This window comes from Sylvia atricapilla, chromosome 6, assembly GCF_009819655.1.
Source record: "Sylvia atricapilla isolate bSylAtr1 chromosome 6, bSylAtr1.pri, whole genome shotgun sequence".
Classification (NCBI taxonomy): domain Eukaryota; kingdom Metazoa; phylum Chordata; class Aves; order Passeriformes; family Sylviidae; genus Sylvia; species Sylvia atricapilla.
In genome coordinates this window covers 60907348-60916522 of record NC_089145.1, presented here as the reverse complement: position 1 = coordinate 60916522, position 9175 = coordinate 60907348, and positions in this window count along the sequence as shown.

Below are 9175 nucleotides of genomic sequence, written 5' to 3'. Positions count from 1 at the left end.
AAAATTGTCTGTCACACAAATTGATTAACTTGAAGTGGTAATATGCCAAGGAGGGGTTTTAATGTGCTGGTGGACTCTGTGTTTCATTCTTGTTGTCTTTCTTCAGGGCTATCAAACTGGCATATAACATTTACTTCTTAAAAACATAGGGGCTTATTTTCTGCCAGTGTTTGAGCTGTATAGGGGTATTTAGTGCCTTGCCTAGGAAGATCAGACACTTGAATTCTGCTATTTCTTGCTGTGTTCTCCTTGCTGTGGTTTTTTATTTTTTATTTTTTATTTTTTATTTTTTAACTTAAAATGCTGTATTCCATTATAGCAATAGTCAGACTTTCTCCATCCATGCCTAAGCACTAATTTGGACTCCACTGAATGTTGAACTATCTTTTTAAAAAGAAATTTTGAAAAATTAAAGCAACTATGTTGTAAATAGACGCTCTTAAAATCACTGTCTATCCAGACAAGAACAATCTTTTTTTTTGTTTTTTGTTAAATTACTATTGCCTTCAGATCCTGGAAATAGATCCCTGCTTTAATTAGTGTGAGAAACCACGAAGTGTTTAACATCTGTGGGGATATGTACAGCAGGTGACTTATCTGTAAGCTAAACTCAAGTTTTAACCCAATACTGGAGTGCTCAGCTAACTTTAAACCAGCCAGTTTCAGAGAAAATAGCTGTATATCCAGCAAAGTTATCATTCAGTTTTCCTTTAGAATTTTGAGTCTGTGTGTGTACTAAATTCATGCCATTAGCCTGTTGTTCCTGAAGTGTAACACACAGTGAACATGTGAAGCAAACAGGGAGGAGCATCACAGATTGAGTGGGCTGAAGTGGAGGAAGAAAAATAGGATATTTAGAACATCTTGGTCAAGAATAGTATGGAAGTCAATCAGTGATGGTAGTTGGGGCTTTGTTTTCCTACTTGTTTAAAAATCAGGTTAGAATTATGCAAAGCAATATTAATAGAATGTTTGTGTGAATGAGTGTGAAGATTGTTTATGATATTATGGATTTTTTTTTGGTGAGCGTTTTTCTTGCTGGCAGGAGGGAGTGGAAAATGAAGTGCTTGTAGGATGGATGGGCTGGAAAGTTACTGGCAGAGCAAAAAGCAGTCAATTATGAAGGAGCAGGTAGATGAAACTATGCAGAGTTTTTCAGAGTTATAATTAATTATGTTTAATTTAATGTTTAGGGATTTAAAGCTCACTGTAAAATGAGCCAGAAAGATGAATTTATTGGTAATATCCTGAATGGAGAAGGACAAAACTGATCTTTGATGTTCAGAGAAAAGGATTTTGCAGTTTTCAGATGGGAAATGATCAAGTCTCAGCTTTGATTATGACCTGTATAAATGGAGAAGGAACATGAGAAACAAGCTCAGAAAACATGGAAAGATGCACACAATGAGGTATGTTAGTCAACAGATGTGGTGTAACAGAGGCAAACCAAGACTGTGACTGCTGGTGCTGCCCGTTATACTAAAGGATGGAGCAGGCAGAAAGTTTGGAGGCAAGATTTACAACTTGATCTGGGAAAGCTTAAGTTTTATTGTTAGAAATGCATATAGGTTGCATTTAAGAACAAAAAGAAAAAAAATCTCAAGCCAATTTCTTTTCATATAAATGTTATTTTAATAAGCTGAAGACCTTCTAGGGCATTTTCATATTGTGTTAATAATATCCTTCTTTCTTGGGTGGTGGAAAACATGAGACTGAAGAAAAACAAATACACTAACATCACAATATTGTATGCCCTGGAGTATTCTAACAACATAAGTCTTGGTCCAGAGCTAGACCAGGAATATCATGGAAGTCAATCAGTGATGGTAGTTGGGGTTTTGTTTTCCTACTTGTTGACAAATCAGGTTACAATTGTGCAAAGCAATATTAATAGAATGTTTGTGTGAATGAGTGTGAAGATTGTTTTTTTTTGGAGTTTGTGTTTCTCCAGCTGAGGAGCTCAGCTCACTGGTGGCTGACAGAAGTGTCCCATTACTCAGGCTCCAGCTGTAATCTTTCAGTGTGTTGGGAATGAGGATATTACCTTGCTTTCTGACCCAATACCTTGAGTCATAATAAGGTCTGTGCTGGGTGGAAATATTTTATTCTACCATGTCAATGTAGAATATGTGTGGGATTTTTGGTTGTAGAGTTACTACCTTCTTTCTGGTCTTGACATTCTTTAAAAATAATTTGTGAAGCTGCTTCTGAATAGATTGGTTGTTGGATATTAGCACTACATGCATTCATGTTATTGGGAAAGAAGGAGAAAAATACATGACTAGCTACTAATTTATTAATCTCTGAAAAAAAGAAGCAAGGCAGTCCCACTTAGGAGACTGAGTTTCAGCCTTTTAATCTCATGCCTCTTGAGACTGGGATGCAGATAGCAAAACAGTGACCCAGATCCCCTTCAGGCTGCAGTAACAAGTGTGAATATGTTCATCGTGCAACCAGGGACTTCTCTACGTTATGATTTTGTACAAATGAGAGGCTCCAAACTCAAACTGATGTACAGCTCTGACTGGTGTCTTTGAGTCGTGCAGCTGTGGGGGCATTACTGCTTTTTACCTCATTACTGCTCTTTATACCTCCCATGAGCTGCAGTTTGGCACCAGAGCAGCAGCTCCCATTCCCAGTCTCCCTTACTGTGGGAGCAGAGGCTCAGATGACCTTGGTGCCAGGAGGGAAAACATTCCTTACCAAACAATGGAGGTAGGCCAAGATGTTTAATGAGTTTAGGCAAGGAAGACTCTGTATAACTCACGTTTGCAATGCTGATGGATTCACTACAACAGACTCAACATGATCCTGATTGATATCCTGTTCCATTTAGGGAAACAGGCTGGAGCTGCCATCAATGTGTGTGCCCTACTCTTGCCTTCTGACAAAGTCAGCAGTGGAATAGAAACCCGGGTGTATATATATATAGCTGTTTAATTAAGGCATGTTTAATTAACTCCATGCAAAATCCGGGATGTGGGTTCTTGAAGTGGATAACAAAATCTTGAATGAGTCAAAGTTTCCTTTGTTGTGTCACTGCACATTGCTTATGAGCATCAGCGTTCAGTGAGTTGTGATTTTGCTTTTTATGTGTTTTAATTTAAAGCCTGTTTCTGGAGTTTTTGACAGGTAACTCAGAATATGCAGTTCTTATTTCCTTTGGTCCTTCAGCATACTTCCCCTTTCTCTCTCAGCTGTTTTGGTAGGGCAGCTGGCAAACAGTAAGCAATTGCTTTCCTTCATTTCAGGGGGGAAACAGAAGAAAAACAGCTGGATTATGCAGAGAAAAGCTCTGCAATAACATTTCACTGCTTTATCTGTGTTTATTCCTAACTCATTTTCTTGACTATAATTAAATGGGAAGTAAATCATGTCAAGTTTAGTCTTTGGTTTATTATTGATCTTACTGAGGGGAAGTAAAACTTTTAAAAAGTTGAGGCCATGCCTACTTGAATGACCATGACTTGCTTACTGAAAACCTTGTGGATTGTGCAAATGTTAGTTGTGCACACAAACTGACCAAGAAGTGAAAACAATGGCAGATGGTAGATGAAACACTTCTTCCTTCTCAGGTGAGTATCAATCCTTTTAAAAAACAAAACTGTTGAGAATCCCAATGGGGGGAAAAGGAAAGACACAACATGGGTTGGAGAGCCAGAATGTAATTAAAATAAGAATTTAAAAATCATAATTTATGCCTATTATACATGTGAGTTGCTGTGATTGAAAGTAGAATAAAATATTTCTATTTTGATGGGAAAAAGTTATAGTCAAAGCCCTGTGCTTCTGTCATGTGCTTTTGTGATACTTCAAAATCATCTGTGTGATTTGTGGTATTTGGTGGTAATAGGGTGGATTGGGCTCTCTCTGCACCTCCTGTTCCAGTGAATTGTAAGGAATAGAAAGCAATTTTAAGGCTTAAATCTAGAAGATATGTCAGACCCGGGTTGTGTGAGAAAAAAAGGCTTCATTTTTTCTTTCCTTATCTCAAAAAAAAAAAAAAAATCCAAAGCAGCTGGGTCCAGCTGTCTTCCTCTAGACCTACAAATTTAATTAGGAGGTTAGAAAGTTTGTGGGTACTACAACCAGTTTTGTATTGATTAGGTAGAAATTCCTTTTAGCATCGTGTGACTGCAGTTCTCCATGTAAAGCCACTCTAGTGCCACTAGAGCTGTGCAACAAACACTTAGTTTACACTCAGTCTGGGACATTCCTGTTGCAGCTGTCTTGCTCCAAATCTGACACGTGCCTCAGCTCATGAGGAGAAATTTTTGGGAAAAATTAACAACAGGCTGATATTTCAAAAAATAGAAAACAGTCAAAAGTCAGGAAAAAAATTATAATTGTGTCTCAATTTACATATCATTGCTTGCATGAATAAACGTAGGCATACAGCCTATAGTCAGCAGTAAGTAGGCAGAAATCTTTGTAATCATGGCCTGATATTTTTGCTGTTTTGCCTGACCTCCTTCTCCAGTCTCTGTGTCTATGCTGCTGCTGGCCCAGGCTGTGTGTCCCTGATGTGCCCTTTCACACATTTTCACTTCCCAGTGTTTGGGGACAAAGCCCAAGCCCATGGGCATGAGGCAGAGCCCTGCTATCGACTGGATTATGACTCCTGGCTTGCCAGAATGATGTTTCTGAATCTCCTCATTTTCCTAGCAAAAATAAAAGCTTTAAAAAATAACAGTCTCTTTTCAACTCCATTTCCAAGCAATAAAGGTAGTAGAAATCATATCAAATAGCTAATTAATACAATAGAAATAGTTCCTTTAAGGAAAGCTGCAGGAACTCACGTTATTTGAAGGGAATGGCATGCAGCACATCATAAGCTTTGCTAGTTTACAATGACATATCTTCATTTTCATGTCACTCCAACACAAATCAGGTTTCAATTGTGTTGTCCCCTGCTCAGTTGTGACTTACATTCTCAGAGACTTAAGGAAGTTTTAAACCTTTAAAACTTGGAGCTATATCTCTTCTGTGAGTGCCTCTTTATTATGTATCACTAGACTGGGTACGAGACTGAGTAAGTTTAAGAGCTTTACTGAATTATTTAGAATTATGTAGGATTAGTATTAGAAGAGAGAAACTGTCAAAAATGAGACCATGCAAAGTCAAGCCAGCACTAATTAGGAAGTCCATGGCATTTCCTAGTTTTATGGAGAGACTTTATTTGATTCATTAATCAAAAGGTGTCAAAGTCTCTTCTTTACCTTCTTTCAAAGGTGGGTGGTGGCTAAGAGAGTGTAATTATTTCCTATGGTTCCTTTTGATATCAGTGATCAAAATTTTAACTCACAGGCTGAAGTTGAATGGACTGAAGGGTTTTAGACAGTGGCACACACATTGGACATTATTGGACATCTTCAGGGCATTGGGGCTTCTTGCTTCGAGTTGGGCTTTTGTTTTAGTCTGGGCTTCAGCATATCAAACATTTAGGGTCCAGCCTTTTGTGTACTTTCCTTCCTACCATGTAGAAAGGGATTTTCATGGTTAGGGAAAGCACTTTTTTGCCAGAAACTTTTCTCACCCAAACAGAACTGGCAAGTGGCCAAAAACGCTCTGGTCGTTCTTTAGTCGCGAATTTTAATTTCCAGGCGGCTCCTTTTAGTAGTACTTGTTCACATAGCCTTTACCTCTCTCATCACTGCTCTGAGCAGGTTCCTGGTGCAAAGGGGATGTCTACAGGCTCAGCCTCCAGCCCCAGGCCTTCACCAGGGTGATGGGGAGGGGTTCTCTGCCCTGCTGGCCCTTCTGCTCTGCCTGAGGCTGGCAGCAGAGTGGCCCACTGGGCACTAGCAGCAGCTTGCCCACAGCTTTCAAAACCTTCTCTCATCTCTCTGTCTGATGGGCAGATGAAAGCCAGGCTACTCAGCATGCAGAGGGCAGTGCAGTTTGTCCTCCAGTTGAAAAATGATAAGGAGATTTTTTTTTTTTACTTGGTTGGCTAGAAACTTCTTTACCCTCTCCCAAATAAAAAGCCCTCCCCACTGCCATTTTTAAAAAAAAAACTCATTGTCATTCATTCAACAGCGTTAAATCTTCTCGTTTTGAAGTATCAAGTGTTTTTCCCTAGCAACAAGATTTTTCTTGTAAGTGACAGATTGGATGTAGGAGCAGGGTGGGGCAGAGTGAAAAAATACATATCTTAAAATACTGTTCAATACCTACTGTCTGTAGAGGTTTAGTGTTAAAATCACGCTACAGACTATTTTAAGTAGGTTTTTCTTACATGACAACCAAATCTGACTTATAATATTTGTTCTTAAATTGACACACGCAGCATATTAAGTTTTAAACACAGAAATAATTCATAGCTCACACAATCGCAATTCTGCATCGTCACATAGGGATAAATAACAATTTGTTGAAGATCTTCCTTAACAACGGGCACGTACTGACGTGGACCCTAAAATCCGTGGCACAGCACTTTAAAAGGCTGTTTGCATTTTGTCTGCTGCTTTAAAGGGCTTCCGTATTGTCTCGGGCTCCCCTGGAAATGCAGTAAGGATTCGTATCACATCTCGGTCGCCATGGCAACAGCAGCCTTTTCCCATAATGAGCTGCATCATCTGAACTGATGTCACAGCATCATGCAGCAGGTCACACAAGGCACCTCCTAGTATTGCATCTTACAGATGTGCCGTAAACATCAAAAGGGGAGGATTGGAACAGGACATGGTAAGTTGCAAGATATTGCGCTGTTCTTAATTGCAGGGTGATGATTTTATTTTTTCCTTCTTTTATAAGGTTTTCTTAATGTAAGTGGGTTTTGCCTTGTGAAAATCATGTTGAAGAAAGATGCTGCGTTGCCTAAATGTTATTTTCAGGCAGGCAGGCTAAGACAAAGGCCTACAGAAAATGCGTTCAGTCTGGATGTTTATACTTGCCTTTACATTTGTGGGATAATAGCCTGAATATTTGAAGAGAAGGTATTTAAATTTCCCAATCCAATTAAAGTAGCTACTGTCTTATTTGCTTAAATGGAAAGAAAAGCTGTTTTCAGTTCTACTGCCATAAACACGGGTTGTTCCTTTCCTCGTCTCTTCATTTAAACATTCCCATTATGTTTAGCTCCTCTTTGAACCTATTTTGTCTCAATTGCACGGACATCACCTATTTACTTTCACTGGCCTTCCACAGCATGATAGCACAGAAAATACTGTGCAGACCAGTGCTGAACAAGCCACTGGAACAGTATTGATTTTAAACATGGTTCAGTGCTGTCCTATTTCTACTGATATTCTTAAAAAAGCAAAGCATAAATTCAATTGTCAAACAATAACCAGATATTTTGAAGGGACTGTGGCTTTTAGCTCTTCTACTGTTTTACTTCCTTTGAGACTGTTTTTTAAATTGTAATATGAATTTGGTGAATTTTAGATCTATTTTTTACGGGAAAGAAAACAAGTTGGTTTTTTTTTTCTGCTGCAACTGCAGTAAAAGGTGTAGCCAAAGATTCAAGCATTCTGAGGGGGTTTACTATGTATAAAATAATAGGAATAATTAAAAAGGTTTTCACCTCTCTCTTGGGAAGAGAACACCAATCTTTTATATTTAGAAAGCTGCTTAAAATCCTATCTACAGTATTTATTAATTCTTTACAATGTCCAATATTTGCTTATGTTGTATTAAGGTCTTGCTTCTGGAGGCTGGGTTTATTTTGCTTAACTTCAAGTTAATCTTGCTGGATGGGATATAACAACATTATTGCTTGATTTTGCATGTTTGAAACCTCGTCTTTCAGCTGCTTGCTATTAGGAGGAAAGAAAAGAGCAGACACATGTCATTTTAATTGATCAATATGTCCACTAGGAATTAGGGAGTGGTCTCTGGCTCTGTTTCTCCCTGTGTAGTTTATATTTCAAAAAGTGCAGCAGGAAAAAAGCAAGCACTAATTTTGTAAATATTTATTGGGGGGTTTGGTCCCTTTGATCAAGTAATAAGTGTAATGAGACCTGACTTCTCTTCGTAGGGGTGTGTGTGATGGTCTTGTCTGGCACAAGCTGGAATAGAGCTCTTATATCTTAATTAGACAGAATTAAGATCTGCACAGAATCATAGGCTTTTTTCAGCATGGTCTGGGTACAGCTGTCGGGTTTTTTATTCCTCACTGCAAAAACACGAAGCAAATGGCTGTAAAATAACTATTAAAATAATGTTTCATTTATTTGTGATGCGTTTTACAGTAGGAAAGTGGAGGTCTCCTGCTCTGGCTGTGCTCCCATCAGGCAAACTGGGAAGGGATGAGTTAGCAGGAGGATGGGGGTAGGGCAGGACAGCTGATGTCTGCCTGGTGTCAGTGTTAAAGAGAGCTGGTGAGCAAGGCCTTTAACATGCAATTTAGGGATCACAAAAGAACAGTTAATAAGACACGGATGTAAGATATTTCTGGTTCAAATATTACGCTTTTATTATCGTCAATAATAATAATTATGTATTTTCTTGGATTTTTTTTAAAGAGACTTGATTGCAAGTAGGATTTCTCAGATCCGTGTTAAAACTCAGGGGAAAAACACTTGGTGAAAAAGAACAACTTGTGGTGGGATTAATGGAGGCATGACCCACTATGGATCCTCCAGTGGAGAATTCTTTTCCCCCTAATAATAAGAATATGGACCACGTTGTTTTTTGAACACTTGTTAAAAAGTTCCTGTTGCTCTCTATTCCTCACATTTCTCACAGAATTGTTTGCTCTGGGAAACACCTCCTAATAGTGGAGCTGTGATGATACTAATTAATTCTTGATAATCTTGGCTATTCTAACTCCTGCTGAATACTTTGATGGTAGAATGTTTCACATAAAAATGTGAATTTTTTTCTGGGCCCAAGTGTTGCCCTGAGAGCCATATGTGAGCATATGGAAAAGCATGGAGTGATGAAGAAAGCCTGGCTATGAAGAGCAACCCTGATTGCCCATGACCAAATTAGAAACACTAAAGATATATCACCATTTTTCTTGTTCTTGAGCAGCTTCACAATTGGTACAAGTGAGACAGCATTTGGCAGTGTGAAAATTGTGTTGCTTTCAGCTTTGTTTCACAGCTGGCCTTGTACCATCACTGAAGGCAACATGCTTTGTAAATACATGTATTCTTCCCTCAAGTAGCTGAATTTGGGCAGTTAAACTGAAGGCCAGAGTTCTTCTGCACATGCAGAATCCCACTGC